This window comes from Leptonychotes weddellii, chromosome 1 (assembly GCF_054177405.1).
Source record: "Leptonychotes weddellii isolate Sample4059 chromosome 1, ASM5417740v2, whole genome shotgun sequence".
NCBI classification, from domain to species: domain Eukaryota; kingdom Metazoa; phylum Chordata; class Mammalia; order Carnivora; family Phocidae; genus Leptonychotes; species Leptonychotes weddellii.
In genome coordinates this window covers 157822905-157840840 of record NC_138369.1, presented here as the reverse complement: position 1 = coordinate 157840840, position 17936 = coordinate 157822905, and positions in this window count along the sequence as shown.

Sequence of the window (17936 nt, the reverse complement as noted above, 5' to 3'; positions counted from 1 at the left end):
TCCCCAAATAGGTCTTCCTTATGATCTCTTCAGAAACACAGTTTTTTCCAGACACCACTTAGCTTTAGCATCTGGTCGGTGAATCAATAAATAGAAAAGTTGTAACCTTGATGGGTATCTTAAAAGATCTGATGCTAGGTATGGATGTAAAAGAACAGCATTTTGGGGACACGATCTTGTCCCCCAAAACATTACATGTTCTCTGAGCTGGGACCATCTGTTATTCATCTTGAGTCTAGCACAATTTCTGACACATAGTAGGCACTTAAAAAAATTTGTTGAATGGAAAACTGACTGAATGGCTGGATGTACTTAACTGTTCCTGCTTACCATTTAGAGGCTATTTTTAAAACTGTTGGAGTGACGAATATACTCATTGAAAACAGCAGAAAATATTTTCCTTTCACAAATCTCCAAGGAGTTTTGATAGGTATGTTAGCTCCCCAGTGTGCCAAAAGCTCCAATCACTGTTTTCTTTTTAACGCAAGCACAGTGAAAGTCTTTGGTTAAATCCTAAAGAACTTAAGTTTGTACTTCCAGTTGTTCTATTTATGGAAATGTTAATTTTCATGTTGGATTTTCCATTTTAAGGAATATCATTAATGGTTTTTATGCATGATGGCTTATAGTTAAAAGCAGTTTTTCTTAAAACAACTCTCCCCTATTAAATACCATGTAACAATTACTTTATTATACCCTGAACCTCACAGAAACTCTAGGATGTAGGTATTATAATTATTGTTCCTACTAAGTTGGGCCTAAGTATGTTAAAGAATATTGTTCCACTAGTAACAGGGTCAGATGTGACAGATTCTAAATTGTTGCCACTATACTATGGTCTTTAACAAAGCTATTTTTGTTGGCATAATAAGATGTACCACATTCGTGTATACATGAATATGTAATTAACCTAATCCTAGAATATATGTAATCAATTTAGAGTTGTTGCTTCAGCAAATGAATTCCTTTATGTCTAGAACCGAAACTACATGGCTGTTTTAAAGTATTATATAATAACAATATAACTCATTTTTAATGTTTTAAAATATATAGAATTTCTTTCACTTTTTCATATTCTTAAGGACTTCTACGCAGAGATATAAAAGCCTGAAGAATAAAGACAAAGCTTGCTTATTTTTAAGTACCAGATTTGTTTTTCAGAAGGTAAAAATTGTGATTTGCTTTCCCACTTCCCAAAATGCATACATAGCTGTGCCTGGACACAGATCTACTTGTTTGTGATAGTCTAGTGTTTTTCAGACAAACACAGTTTCTTTTATTTTTTTTCAGACTGTTCTTTTATTAATGTAAGTCAATATACCACTAAAATTTCTATACGACTAATTAAGGAACAAATCTGAAACCATTATTATCCAGAAATGAGTAGAAAACACACGTATTTAAATTACCCAAAAAAGTGCTCATATTACTTCTTCAATCTGTACAATTCAGATATGACTAGCAATGGACCAGACTCTCTGAGAGCCATAATTGTATTCCTATTATGTCATTTGGATGCTCTTAGCTGCTTTTGTATCAGTGAGCCACATCATGGCCATAGAACAGACTGTTTCTTGCCAAAAGCAGCAACACTGTAACAGTTCTCTGTACAAAGAGAGGCAAAGTACTGCCATGTTTATATTTTTGCATTATCCTTGTTTTTATAAGTTGCTTCCATTTTCAAAGTTCGACATTCATCAGGGCGATTATTATGTCCAAAGCAACAGAAATAACTATCTAATTTAAAAGTTATTTTGATTAATGTGGTAATGTAACAACTGATTCAATGGGGTCAATATAAAATTCCAGTCCTATGTTATAATACTCTTAGTAACCATATTCTTGCTGTAGGCTGTCTAAGTGGACAAATAAATCGACCACTTTAATATGCAACTTGTTTATGTCAATAAAAATGTATAAATTTAGATGAAAAGACTTCCCTGATTGTATATACAGGGAATTGATTTCTATCTCAGTCCAGTTACATATTTGTTGAATAAATCAACAAACCTATCTCAGCTGTTGGTGAGTAAAATCAAACCAGTGAGGCAGTGAGGCCAAAGTGAGGGATCATGGATGCTCGTTTGAATATTATAAGTAGTAAGAGAGAGAAAACCTTTCCTTTTTAAAATTATGGATTTGTTTAAATGGTACAATTTGAAGATTAGTGATTTGGGAGGCAAAGGCCTAGATGCTTATTGGTTCTGCCATGTAATGCTAATGTAACCTATTGCCATTTATTTAACCACACTGGGTCCCAATTTTTTCATGGAGACCACCACAACTTTCCTTGACTCATAATCCTGTAGTGACTGTCCAAAGATACAAGCTATGGTACAAAATAAAAAACAAACAAAAAAATGTAAATTGTAAAAAGCCTTGCTAATAGATTTTCCTTATTAATATAAAGTTGAAAATTGTCTGGAGCTTGCCTTATTTAGATGGAATCTCTATCCCCAGTAGCTTGTTCCTTTTTAAATCTTTGGAATTTTCCATGTCTATCCCAAGAATAGTAAGTGGTAAATTTCCTTGATGAGTTTATAGATCATAGAGATAAACAAAGAAAGTGTGCACCTGTCATTAGATCAGATGACTAAATGTAGCCATCATTCCAGATTGTCTTATGGTCTCATGTACCCAAACCAACATCAGTGGTCTTATATGTATATATGCATGTGTATGTGCATGCATTCTTATGTGTTTGTGTGCATATTTGTTGTGTTTTTGTCTTTATAATAAATGTTTATTATCCCTTCAACAAAATACACAAATTTTCACCTCCTGAAGAATCCACCACATATAGGAACTAAGTTAATACTCTATGTCTCAAACGAAACCCCTCACACAAAGAAAATAGATTTATGTTTCCCACAGAAGAGCAGCGCAGGAAGACATTATACAGAAGAAATAGCTGGCTTGTTTAAAAGAACCAGTCTTAAAAAGACATGTTTTATGTTATCATGTAGAAATGATGGATACTGTTCATAAATGGGATCAGATGGCAGTAAAAGAAAGCTTATCTGATAGCTACATTATTGGGACCAATTAGATAAATGGAACAGTAGCACTTAAAGGACAGCATACATTTGTTGTTACAATGTGAAGTACTCCAAGGAATTTGAGGATTACACAAGAAAGACTAGAGGAATTTCACATACTTCAACTTAGTCTCAAGTTGATATTTCAGCTGCAGAGATACCATAAACCTATTTTCATGCTAGAGTAACAACACTTTCAAAAAAAAAAAAAACCACTAAATATCTTTAAACAAATATTGTGATATTCAAGAAAGAAAGAAAATGTGATATTCAAGAAAAAATAACTTTGCTTTCTGGTAGTTAACCAAGAGAAAATACACTATTAATTTTGTAGCAAAAGTAGTCAGTCTTGAAAAATAAAATTTAGCGGGCGCCTGGGTGGCTCAGTCATTAAGCGTCTGCCTTCGGCTCAGGTCATGGTCCCAGGGTCCTGGGATCGAGTCCCATATCGGGCTCCCTGCTCCGCGGGAAGCCTGCTTCTCCCTCTCCTACTCCCCTTGCTTGTGTTCCTGCTCTCACTGTGTTTCTCTCTGTCAAATAAATAAATAAAATCTTTTAAAAAATAAATAAATAAATAAAAGAAAAATAAAATTTAGCAATATAGATGGCAAGAAACTAATTTCTGATCATCACATAGATAGGTACTTTTTTTTTCCTGCTATGAAAATGAAGAATGACAATTTTTAAGTAGTAATGGGCTTCAGTGGCAGTGATGTATTATTATAATCAACTACCTATGTTGGAATGTTACAAAACTTTTGTGCCTATTTAACTACCCAGTGGTCAAGATACTCAAAATTAGCACATTATAGGCTTGAAAAGGAAAGCAACTTAGTCTAATTTTTTTTTTCAGAAAAAGATAATTTTTGGGAGTAAACTGATGTAAATTGATTTTCGTATTAACCTATTGTTCAGGTTCAAATACACCTATGTATTTTCCTTTTGGAGTTTTGACTAAAAATCAGCACACTTAACCAAGGGATTACAGTGTCTCCTTTAAAAATAAACCACAACATAATAAATAATATGATAACTGAACAGTAAGCCCATATTCTAAAATCTCTGAAAAATATGATTCTCTGATGCTAGGAACAAAGAAGTAAAACTAACATATGAGAAATTGGCCTGGGGTGCCTGGGTGGCTCAGATGGTTAAGCGTCTGCCTTCGGCTCAGGTCATGATTCCAGGGTCCTGGGATCAAGCCCCACGTCGGGCTCTTGGCTTAGCGGGGAGCCTGCTTCTCCCTCTCCCTCTGCCTCCCCCCCTGCTCATGCTTGCTCTCTCTCTGTATCTCTGTGTCTCAAATGAATAAATAAAATCTTTAAAAAAAAAAAAAATTGGCCAAAAATTATGTTGCAGTATTTTCTTCTATAAACTTGGCAAATAATGACTTTTACTATGAAACCAATAAAAGCATTTGGTATGATCTCCAACACGTCATTATTTTTTCAGCATGCCTTCAAATTTCTCTAAGTTATACATGCTACTTGGAGAAGAGAAAGTCAAATTTAGTAGCACATAACCAATGCTATGAGAGAGAGTTTGCTTTTGCCTTTGGACTAGTTGATATCAGGATGGGGGTGGGAGGCGGGGGAGCTGTTTTAGGTTAGCAATGTAGGAAAAAGTACATTTGGGGGTAACAAAGTTCAACTTTTATAATTATTTTTCAGTGAGCACTTTGAATCAGGCCCTAGGCTGTTAATGACTTAGTTCATGTAGAAATTTGAAAATTCAGAGGGTCTTGGGAGAAAAGAAAAAAAATCACCCTGCACTGAAATATTTAGAAATATTGTCTTTTTTCCTACAAGTCTCAAGCAATTTTATTTCTGTCTCACCACTGTAGTTTAAATAATGTTGAGCTAAAGTACAGAAGGACTTCATTGGAATAAGCAACAGATGCAGTGAAACTCAGATACATTGATGATGATGTTGACGATATAGCCAGCACGTACACAGTACTTACTATTACCTGGAATTGTTCTAAGATACATAGAGAATAGACAGATGATAGATGATAGATAGATAGATGATATATGACACATGTATATATGTAGAGATATATATATGCAGATATAAACACAGAGAGAGAGAAAGAAACAGAAACAGAGAGAGAGAATATCTTTACCACAATTCCTTATGTGGTAAATACTATTAACTCAATGTCAAAAATAGGAAATCAGCACCAAGTATCTAATAGCTTTTTATGATCAAATAGCACACAAGTTGTGGAGGCAGGGTTCAAAATCAGAAGCAGGAAGGCCTTGAAGTCTACATGCTAAACCTCTACACCAAAGTGGATTTCACTGTTCATTAAAGCCCCAAACCTTTATAAAGAAGAAAAATTCTGAGTTGCATCCCCTAAATCTGCCTTCAGGCAAATAACTTTGGTCATGTTATTTTTATTGCCTCTCACTCCAAAGTGGTTCAAACACTTGACAGACTTCAAAGTCTGCCATCCTTCAGTTTGAATTCTGCCCAAACACATCATTTATTCCATGTGTGATTTGGGGTTAATCACTTACCTTTCCTGAGCATCAGTTTCCTCATCTCTAAATAATCAGGAATAATCATTTCCTTTTCCTATTGTATACAGAATTAAGCAAAGATCAATTTTATTGTTTATGAAGTTTTTGGCGTAGAGCCTAGAAAGTGGAAAAAGCAGAATAAATGGCATTATTATTAATATAATTGTTGCCATCATCATCATCATCATCATCATCATCTTCCTTTGGCATGGTGTTCAGGTTTTTTAGGCAAGTGAATAATATGAAATAAGCATTTCCTACATACATATTGAATAATGAATAAGTGTTCTATTATCCTGCAACATCTTATAGAATATCAACACTTTTGTATCAACGCTTTTACTGTTCTAGAGAATATTAGCCCTATACATTAAATTAAGAAAGTATGCTTGGGATATGCTTGGGATTTCTTGGGATACTTCATTTGTATTAATACATCCATGTCCAATGTGTACCCACCACCCGGCATTCCTTCACTGAACCAAAGTTGTATTCTTAACTGTATCCAGCCCGTATCTTGATCCAAGTCTTTGGATCCATCTTTTTCTATAATAAGTGACCTAAGAACTTCATAATTAACTGCACTTAAATATGTTTAAGGAAAACCAACATCTAACACAAGAAACACTTTGCCTTTGAGCCATCTTTGAGGAGTGAAGGCCAATTTTTAGAGATTCCAAATTCTTCATTTAGATAGTCTCCTGATCTTGAACACATCTAAAAAAATTATAACTATATGTGTAAAAAAAAAAAAAAAAAAAAAAACCCACCACGTTGGTGACCCTGCCTTAAATAGATTTAATATTGAAATTATATTGTAAACGTAGTAACAAAGACCCATGTTTTCTTTACTAAGAGAAAAAGAGTTTCTCTACAGATTCTTCACAGTTTCTTCCTTTTTCTTTTTTTTTTTTTTTAATTAGTGACAGCAAGGATACTGACCTCCATATGTGAATCTAAGAGCCTGAATATCTCATTTGGTCCAAAAAACACTTATATAGTACCTACTAATAAAATTAGCAATTATTTATTATCCATTTCACATTCGATAGGCCTTTTAATTTTGGAAATAATCTCATAAGGTATCTTATGGGAGACAAGGCAGTACATCCATTAAAAACAGAAGGAAACTGGGGCACTGGGGTGGCTCAGGTGGTTAAACCTCCAGCTCTTGATTTCCACTCAGGTCATGATCTCAGGGTCCTGGAATCGAGCCCCACATTGGGCTCTGTGCTCAGCAGGGAGTCTGCTTGAGATTATCTCTCTCTCTCCCTCTCCCTCTGTTCTCCCCCCACTCTCTCTCTCTCTCAAATAATAAATATTTAAAAAAAAAAAAAAGAGGAAAACCAAGACCAAACAGATGAATAGTACAAAACACACAAAGCTGTCACTGCAAGTAAGACTTTCAATCTATTACAGTGGGAGACAACCATGAACACAAACAGCTTTATACAAGGTATGACATAAGCTAAGCAATATATTGTTTATAATTAGTCAAACAAGATGTCTAATTTTGACCTACAATGTTAAAATCCTATGAGTGAAAGTATAATTGAATATAACCCCAAAGGGCCTATTGAGAAAGGACTTATCACAATGGAGTTGGCAGTTCATATGACTGTACATTGGAGTGCCTTAGAGCCCTAAGGATGAAAGCACTGTTAATATTGGCATAAGACCAAGCTGCTTCTAAGAACAAATTTAGAGCAGAAATCAGTGCCCTGGTTGTTGTAACATATCAAGAATACACCCCAAATGGAGACTAGAGCAGCAGGGCAACACCATGTGTCATATGCTAAAGGATACCATGGGAGACCAAAGAAAGGTCTTTGAAGAGTCCCATCTCTGTGAAGATCTATTGCAAATGGTCTATGAATTTGTACACAACCCAAGAGTGTCTAGCTGAAATAGATAGGGGGAGTTAAAGTTCACCTCTAATCTTTGTGCCCTGATGCTTGACATTGAAGCCAAGGTACAGTTTTTACTGCACAAAATATTCATCGGTCCCCATGGATCATCCTCTTCTAATTCATCATCCCACTTCAGGAATCTATCTTTTCATTCAAACCTAGTAAGCCAAAGAATTTGGGCCAATTTTTCAATTCCTGAAATAGAGAAAACAACCACAGTCATAATATGGTACTGTAGTAGTTGGTTACATGATTGTAAGTAAATAAGCGGTCTAATTCTTCTGAGCAACGGTTCCCTAAAACATATATTGACATAGTTGGAATAAGTAATCTCAAGTGTTCTTTCATCCCTGATATCTTGTAGTCCTATGCTTTGGAATAAAGGAAGATAGTATGTGAATAGAAAAGAAATCATGAGCACTGACATGGAGCAGCTCTGGGTAGAAATCCACATTCAGAATACTTCCTTCTTGAATGGTTTTAGATGCACCATTTAATCTGAGTTTTAGTTTACTCATCTGCAAAATGAGGATAATGATTCTTACTTCATAAGAACAGGCAAAACTGAAGAACAATGAGTTCCAACATAAATATTTTGTTAAAGTCATTGAAGTAAAAAACTGCTTCCATTATTTGTCTGCCCTTGGTAAAATAAAGAACCACAGAATAAAAATTCACACCCACCCCCATATCAAATCTCCCCTCTTCCCAATCCTAGAAGGTTTAAATCTATAGATAAACTTCTTTAAAAAGATAGTAAAGAAGAAAGGAAGGGATAGAAACAGATGGAAGAAAGAAAGAAGGAGAGATGTGGGGAAGGAAGGAGAAGTCTTTTCATTCTAGAAGAGAATCATGGTAGTACAAAGATATACAGGCCATGTGATAAGTTACTATAAAAATTAAATTGTTAACAGTTGCATATAGGAGGTATGACCACAAAAGGAACAAACAAGCAGCACAAGAAATATTTAACAGGCATCTGTATAGAGAAAAGATTCAGCATTAACATGTCAAATTCTCAGCAGTGTCCTTAAAGGATAGGAGTGCTATACTATTTTCCAGGAATACTGGAAACATTGTGGGCACAAACCAAATCCTATTTGAATCTTGATGCCAACACTTGTACTCCAGTAATGTGACTTGGGGCCAATTATTTACACTTTCTTAGACTTAATTCCCTCATTTATCAAGTGTAGATAATGCTACCTACTTCTCTAAGTCTGTTGCTTACTAACCAGGCAACCCCATGACAAAATCAATGTAAACACTCCCAGCCCTGTTTCTGAGCTCTAAGTATTGTCTCTTCTGAGGATTAAATATAATAATGTATTGAAAGTACTTGCACGTAGTACTCATTCAATAAATATCACCTTTATTAATATTAAAGGTTAATATAAAAGTACTCAGGTTACATTCAGTTAAGGATATTTATCTATGGATACCATCACTTCAATTATTTTAACACCCTATGATTTTTAGCTTTGTGAAATTAAAATATTTATGTTTCCCTCAAAAACTGGGAAAAGTTACATGAAGATAAAGAATTTTCTACAGATTCTGTCACTTTTCATGGGGCATAGGAGAAACATGGCCACTTCAAGATTCACTTTTTCCATACAAGTCAAATCCTATTACTACCATTTCTCAATATTAGTCAATTTATCCCAGCAAGCAAGCATAGTGACACAAGCCGCACCTGCCTAAAACACAAGCAGAAGAGGCGGCCATCTTTGTGTGCACCCTGAACATTGTTCTTCACAAATCCCAAAATGATAATGCCCCAACAAATACCCTTTTATCTTCTCAATACCTGAAATTCCGAATTTTAGTGTTTGAGTTCAAAGCTATGATTCCTCTTATTATGTTCAAATACTCCTGAAAACCATACTTTTTAATATAATCATTGGGCCTCCATACTTATTCTCCTATGCAATCATGATTTTGACCAGCTGCCTCCCCTGATATAGCCAGCCTTATAATCCAGGTGACTCTTCCACTGCTTTTTGGTTGTGTACTTAAAATCCAAATGTTAGCCCATTTGAAATTTGAATCAGCTCATTACTGATTAAATGATCAGTAATAGTATTCAGGCTATAAACTAAACACTATTTTATTATTATAAGTAAATATGGAGGCACATTGTACAGATTTTGAAAAATACAAAAGTTAAAGAAGAAAATCAGTATCCCTTTCCACTCAGAAATATCTTATGTGAATAGCAACAAAAAACTCATACCCGGGGCGCCTGGGTGGCTCAGTCGTTAAGCGTCTGCCTTCGGCTCAGGTCATGATCGCAGGGTCCTGGGATCGAGCCCCGCATCGGGCACCCTGCTCCGCGGGAAACCTGTTTCTCCCTCTCCCTCTCCCCCTGCTTGTGATCCTGCTCTCACTGTGTCTCTCTCTGTCAAATAAATAAATAAAATCTTTAAAAAAAAAAAAACATTATTAAAAAAAAAAAACTCATACCCTACTATTTTCATATATCCTAAGTATTTTCCCTGGTGATTAAATATTGTTGTAACTGTTCTAATGAGTGTGTAACATGCATTCACACATTTGTACTATAATTCATTTCAACAACTCTTACTATTGATGCCAAGTTTTTGGTATCATAAATGGCATTACAATAAATATAATTATAAATAAACATGAGAATTATGTATTATTTTAAAATAGCTTCTTAAGAGGGGAATTCCTGATCCAAGGTTAATAAATAGAGCTACCTTTGGTAAGTACCTTATTTTACCTTCCAGGAAGGTTGTACCAATTAACATTAAATAAGATCACTGTTTAAAATATTTCCTTCCAGTAACAGGGGTGCTCCTCTGGCTGAGTCGATGGAGCATATGATTCCTGATCTCGGGGTGTGAGTTTGAGCCCCAACCATTGGGGAGGGGCTAAAATTTAAAAAGTAAATAAAATATTTCCAGTAACATTTATTTTTAGTTTAATGGAACTATAATTCATGTTCATTGCAAAAACTTTTGAAAATACAGGAGAAAATTTTTTAAATCTACTAAAAATGTATATCATTTATAATGAATAATTGTTCCCCTTTTCACCAGAGCTTCTGTGTGTATATTATACACATATTTTTTAAAGGACAATTAAGAATATATACTTCTGAGCTCTACTTTTTTTTTTACATTGTATTATGAGTATTTTCTAACGTTCTTTTTTTTTCTTCCCTATCTCAATCAACACCACTATCTACCTTGTTGTCCTCATCAGGAACAGAGGAATCACTCCAGGCGTGACTTTCTTTTATCCAACATCAACAGCTTACCAGCCCTCAAATATCCACCTTAAAATAACCCTCATGAGCCTCAGCTTTCCTCCAACACTATTTCCACTGTTTTTCTCACTCATGTTATTGCAAATACCGTCCACTGGCTCTTTCTATGTCCAATCCAGTCATTTCATATCCCATACTCCACGAGGCTGGAGAGTGTTCTTTCTATTGTTGAAATAAAACTGTCATTCCCATGTTTACAATGATTCATTTAAGATAAAATCCTGGTTTTTCAATGTGACATTGTTCACATTTACTTCTTTGGCTTCAAGTTGCCCTCAGGCAATGCCAAACCACTCGCTGTGTGTGTTGCTCTTTCATGAGTATGTAAATTCCATATTGGAAGGCTCCCATAAGAACTAAGAACTGGGGGTCTGGAGGCACACTGCCTACATTTAAGTTCTGGCTGTGCCCACTGACTTTGGGCACAGCTGACTTTGGGCAATTCACTTAACTATTTTGTGTATTTCACATGTAAAATTAGGATCGCAACAGTGTTTATCCATGGGATAGTTACGAAGATTGAAGGAGTTAATGTTTGTGACATACTTAAAATAGTAACCAGCACAAGCAAGTGCTATGTGTCTATTAAATAAAGGCTTTTATTTTGCTTGTTATATTGCTTAGTTTATTCAGCCTGCTTAACTTTGAGACCTCTCCAAAAGTGTTTCCTCTGGAATTAGAAGATGCTTGCTTCTACTCTTCTCCCTTGGTCCTATCACTTGTCACACAGAGTTGATACTGTCTACATTGGTGACTCTCAAAAGACAGTTGTCTGAGAGGAAAGGTCATTGTTCCTCTCTTCACCCCAGCAGCTAGCACAAAGCCTAAGCAATGCCCTGCTGCTTGTGGTCAATCAGTATCTGTCTTGCAAATGAAAAGTATTTTATAACTGGAAGTTTTTATTAAGGTCTTGTTCACCACTTATTCTTTTTGTGTGCAATATGTTTTCAAGACCCTAGTTAATATCTTAAGAGCCCAACCTCACATTACAATAAATTACAAACTTATAATCTAATTTTAAAAAGAAACTGAGTCAAAAATCCACTTTTATCTAGTATTTTGCTGTATTTTTTTTTCCACAAAGCAAACAAGTAGCACATGCTACATAAAAACAGTGCAAATTAACAACCAACCAGCCATATTTCTGAGATCATAAATTATAGCAATCAGAACTAAGTACAATGAGAAGATGTGAAGGGAAAAAAAAAGACATAGACCTTACTTTAAAAGATCTTGGGTTTCTCTTTGGTTTCAGAACACACATCTACATGATTATTTAGGAATACCTAAAATCCTGTAACAGGCTATAATTCAAAGAATAAGCAAATTAAGACAATGTAGTATCCACAGGTTAAAAGAGGCCATAAATGGAATGAGCAGGACAGACTCAGCTCCACAATTAAATGGTTTAAGGGAAGTGAGATTTAATTCAGATTTCAAAGACAGACCTTTGTACAAGAACTTTAATAGAGAAGGCTACAATAGCTAAGGGAGATGAATAGCACACTTAAAATCGTAAAAGTGGAAATAAGATGGATAAACTGAAAGCTTTTGGGGGGACATAAAGCAATTGGCAAATTCTCTCTCCCTGACAGTCTATCAGAAAACGAAATAGGTGAGTACACTACAACGCCTGGAAATCTTTTTCCACTTGAGTCTTCAATTAATAGGAGGTTAAAACACTTTGTAAATAAAGAGGTCATAAAAATATTTTTATAACCCCATTAACACTAATGTTCCTATTAAGTTTATAACAACAATAATGGTAAATCATACCATAATAATATCATCACAACTGATTGTAATGAAAAGGATGAAGATTACCACTATATTAATAGACGAGGGGAAATAAGACAGGAGGACAAATATAGATCTTCTAGATTATGTTATTTATATACTTGAAAAACTGAACACCTGGGCATCTAAAAAGAATTATCCCCAAGAATATGCTATTCCTTTCCTAATAAAAAGAGTTTCAAAGGAAAATAAATAAATTCCAAAGTCTTTTTGGTCTCCCAGTCGCTCTTATACAAGAGGAATTTGATGAGTTAAGTACAAATGCATAAGAGACATGTGGATTGCATTTTCTTTAAAAATACACAAGGGCTTAAAAATTAAGGAGAAAAAGTGTTTGGCACAATGCATTTTTCATGAAGCCAAACCAAAAACATTCAAGACCGTTTCAGATTATAGTATGACCTTCAACATTGTTGTGTTTATATCTGTTAAATTAATCTAAAAATAAACACTATTTTTAAGTAGGAGAACTGAAGCAGTAAAATATTCGCCAAGCTATAGATTTAAATGAATAATTTCTTAAAAGTTCTGCAGAGTTTTTTTTTAATAGTCTCCTATCCAGAGATGCTCAAACAAATGCCCACCATATGTGTCATACTCTGTGTCTATTCCATTATTTCTTCATAATGTTTCTGGTTCACGTAGTAGAGGAGACAACATCTGAATATGTGTAAGAAAAATGTCAACCCTCCCCTAGTGGTAGGATTAACTTAACCACAACTTGTGATCTTCAATTGGTTCAAATGTATTCTCAATCTGAGTCCATTTTTTAATATTTTTGGCCTGTGCTTTGTTCCAATCTCTCCTATGTATTTGTTGCAAAGACACTTACTGAGATGACATTTTGTTCCTGTAAATAGGCAAGAATGAAACTTGAATAGCTGGTTGAGCTTCACTGGTGGGTGAGTCAAAGTGATAGAACACACATCAGGACAGGCAACATCCATCTTGACAGCCTGCAACAACAGTGGAAAGAACAATGAAGTGAGAATGCAAAAATTGGTGCTTTTATTTTCATTGTTTGCTGCTGGCTCACCTGGTGCCTCTATTTGAGCATAGCATTTCAATGATTTGGGGCTCTTGCTTTGTTCTTTTTGAACCAGAATTATCGTAATGGACATTTTGCTATTCCTCAAATTACCCCAGTCATCATTCATGGTCCTTATCTCCTTCATCCCTTGTATACCAAGCATGAAGTCTTGTCAATGATTACTTTGCATCTTTTCTCAAAGACATCCTTTTTTTTATTTTTCCATTACCTGCTTCCAAAATGGAAGTACTCTCCGCTTAAAATGCAGTTATAAAAATGGAGAAATCATCAGTCTTTATTCTGCTTCAAGTATGTCCCCATAGCCTATTGACAAGGATATATTTCTAAAGCAGAATTTTTTTATTCTACTACTTTTCTGCTCAATAATCTTCAAGAATATCCTATTGCTCAAGAGCAAAAACTCTAAACCAGAATGGTAGAAAGCAGTATTTACTCAAATATTTGTTGGAAGAATGAATGTATTCTTCTCATTCACAGCCCTCTAAAAGCTATCTCCAAACCACTTCTGCTACTTTTTGAAGCACACTAAGTCTCTGGTAGACAGAATGGTTCTCTCAAGATGTCCAACCCCTAATCCTGGGAACGCATGAGTATGTTATGTTACATGGCAAAAGAGACTTTGCTGATGTAATTAAGATCACAGATTCAAAGATATGAAAGATAACCTGGATTATCCAAGTATGTTCAATTTAATCATGGCAGCCCTTAAAAGCAGAGAACCTTTCCTGGCTAGAAGCAGAAAGAAAGGGCAGAATGCAAACTAAGGGATATGTGGCAGAAGGGAAAGTCAGAGAGATTCTAAACGTAAGCATATTTGATGAGCCCTTACTGGCTCTGAGATGGAAGGACCTGGCAAGGCCACAAGCAGCCCCAGTCACACAGCCAACAAGGAAATGGGAACCTCAATTCTACAACTATAAGGAATGGATTTTTCCAAAAACCTGTGTGAGTTTGGAAATACAGATGGTCCCAAATTTATGATGATCTGATGTACGATTTTCCTATTTTACCATGGTTCAAAAGTGATTCACATGAAGTAGAAACTGTACTTCGAATTTTAAATTTTGATCTGTTCCTGGGCAAGCGATATGCAGTGTGATACTCTCCTGATACTGGGCAGTGGCTATGAGCAGCAGTTCCCAGTCAGCCATATGATCACAAGAGTAAACAACTGATACACTTAGAATCATTCTGTTTTTCACTTTCAGACAGTATTCAATTAATTACATGAGATACTTAATACTTTATTTCAAAATAGGCTTTGTGTTAGATGATTTGCCCAGCTGTAGGCTAATGCAAGTGTTCTGAGCATCTTTAACGTAGGAGGCTAGGCTAAGTTCTCATTTCAGTACGTTAGGTGTAGTAATGTATTTCTGACTTACAATATTTTCAAGTTACAATGGGTTTATTTGACATAACCCCATCATAAGTTGAAGAAGATCTGTAGATTCTTCCCAGGAACTCATGATAAAAGCCAAGTTGGCCAACATCTTTATTTTAGTCTTCTGAAAATGTCGAACCCCAGAGGAAAGAAATCGGCCAAGTTGGAATCCTTGTAAGATAATAAATTTGTGTTGTTTTAAGCGAAGATTTTCATTGTTATAGCAGCAAAAAAAAAAAAAAAACTGATATACTCTCAAAAATGCTTTCCTTGAGTTCCATGTATGTGTATCATTGCCTCTTTGCCTCTGATTGGCATTGCTTATCTATGACAATAACACACTGTTTATATCACTTCCTTTCTCAACCCCAATCCACAAAACTTCTTTAAAAAAACAATGAGTCCCTCATAGAAAAATATTTTAATTAAGATTTGGAAAAAAATTAATCTCTTTGTTTGACTGAAAGGAGCAATATACCTTTGGTTTGATTGAAAAGAATAATATACCTTTTGGAGCACTTGTTATTATGTATAGAACCTTCTTGTTTGATTTATGACTATTGGCATTCAATTTTCTCATCTGTAAAATGGACATTGTGAGTATAAATGAGATCACATATATAAGGGAAATGCTTCTTTTTGTGTCCTATGCCACACACCCTTGGCCCATTCTAAGCTGCATTTGTCATAGACAGAGCACATCACACTTATCACATCCCATATGAAACACCAGCCACATTCACTGCTTCTCTGGTACAGTAACTCAGACAATACCAGCAAAGCAGCCCAGGAATGCATTAATGTCCATGGACAAATCCATTGATCAGTGGAGCTCAGGAGTTCGTGATGAAGGCCCAAGCTCTTGTTCTTCATTCAGAGGTGCATTCAACACAGTTCTTAAAGAGATTGAGGCTCACAGTGGGATGAGTCCTACTTACTTTCAGTGGGATTGAGTCCCAATTGTTCTCAGTGGGAATAAGCTTTTTTTTTTTTTCTTCCTTTTCCTGTGTCATTTTCCTCATCCCTTCATTTCTGTCTCTAGGAATCACCTTCCAAATAAACTACATTTTAATAAGTCCTTGTCTCAAGCTCTGCTTTTGGCATCACATTCATTAGTAGTCTCACCTTCTTTGGAATGGGATTGAGGTGGAAGAGAGAGACAACTTTGACTTATGGAGTAGCTCTAATATTTAAACTGTCCAGGGACAATGTAAGGACAATTTTGAAAATCATGGAAATAACTTACTTTTTATTTGCATTGGAAACTTTGGAGAAATAAAATGCCAGCCTGAAGTTAGCTACCTATAAATTAGAGAATGCTGGGAAAGACAGAAGACCTTCATGGACATTTTTTAAAGATCTTCATTTCCTACAGCTGGGGGTAGACACTGCCGAAATTCCATCCTAGGATTTAATAGTAAAGGTAGAAAAACTACATGGAAGAAAGTGTTTGGCCTTAGTGGGTCTTTATGCTAAAATATGTCCAAGATATTGAATATATAAGAATGTGGGATCTGGCAATACTTGGTGTACCCAAGAGGGTGTGTGTTAGTGTGGAGAACACCAGCATCTTTGAGGAACTCAGTGGGACTGTCCTCCATAGAACCAAAATCACAGGAGATGATGATTCCATGAGAGAGAGGCTCCTAGTGTCAGTGAAGACAGTGAAGACAGTTCCAGACCAGCAAAAGCCAGGCAAAGTAAACATAATTACAATAAAGCACAGCAATACTAAAATGGCACAAAAGGGGTCTTTCACCTGCAGTGTTCTGTTCTGATGGCTAAGAGACTGTGGTGTGTCTGGCAGTGAAATAAATGAGCAATAAATAAGGGTGTTGCTTGATTTGCAGAGAAATCTCAAGGCTTTTCTTAGCCTATACAACAAAAAAATCACCATCCTTTGCTCAGTTTCCAAACCTGAGCTAGCCTCAGATACAGGATTCTGTGACCAAAATGGAGATCATCCTCTTGAGGAAAGACTGTGTTATGCTACCAAAAGCATATACAATAAATGTTATGCTAAACTCTCCTTAAAGACCTCTGGCCCTGTGCCAGAGTAATTGTGTATTGAGAAAAAAGAATATCCAAGATCTTTCAAGAGATGTTGAAAACTGAGTCTTACTTAATGCTGAAATTAAAGTGACGCTAATCCCTGTACATTATTGTAAGGACAATTTTAAATGGTTCTACAGAACTTGTGAGGTCACTTGAAATCAGGAGATAGCTAACCAAAAAAGAGAAGGACCCCAGTACTAAAATACACAGGTGCAGAAAACAAATATTGAGAGGATTGACAACTATCATCTTTTCCTGCAGGTGACCCATTGGGGAGCTTGTGCTTCTCACTCCTGCAACGTTAGACTCTGCAGAGTTCAAGGTCTTCAACCCCAGTTGGAAAATGTTTCTTCCAGGGGACATACTGAGGGTTCCTCCAAAGCTAAAGCTTTAACTTTTGCCTAGTCATTTTCCTCATGGCTTTAGATCAGCAAGTAAGTAAAGGAATTAGTAAATAGACAGTGTCACTGACACGGCTATCATGAATTTCTAATGTCGCTGCCACATAATAAAGGCATAGAGAAATGTATTGGACCTTGTGGGGGAACACTATGGTATCTACTGATGTCTTTATGCTCAGTAATAACAGAAAGGAAAAAAGAATTTGTAGCAACAATGGCCTGATAAAGGGCCCCATAACCAAAGACTCAGACATCTAAGGGACGAAGATCTAGGTCTTTTTGTTTGTTTGTTTTGGGGGGTTTTTTTGCTCACACTTTTCAGTTTATTTTTGCCTAATTTTTTAAAATTTTATTTTATTATGTTATGTTAATCACCATACATTACATCATTAGTTTTTGATGTAGTGTTCCATGATTCATTGTATGCGTATAAAACCCAGTGCTCCATTCAATATGTGCCCTCTTTAATACCCATCACCAGGC